Genomic DNA, 258 nt, shown 5'->3' on the forward strand with positions numbered 1-258 from the left:
AACCTAGTCTTGAATATGCATGAAATATCTGTCACTGGACATGTAAACAACCAACCCTCAGTTAGTGTACATACTATGTCTGAACTGGAATATTAGTTTATTTTACTTAACCAAGATTTTCTGATATTTGTTTTGTTTAACACTTGATACTCTTGACTTCAATACCAAGACTTCCTTTTTACACATGAACTCTAAAAATTTTAATCCTTTAAATGGCCTGAATGTCAAGAAGAGGGCTATCACAAATAAGTAACTGAG

The sequence above is a fragment of the Mytilus californianus genome, unplaced genomic scaffold (assembly GCF_021869535.1).
Source record: "Mytilus californianus isolate M0D057914Y unplaced genomic scaffold, xbMytCali1.0.p SCAF_1, whole genome shotgun sequence".
NCBI lineage: Eukaryota > Metazoa > Mollusca > Bivalvia > Mytilida > Mytilidae > Mytilus > Mytilus californianus.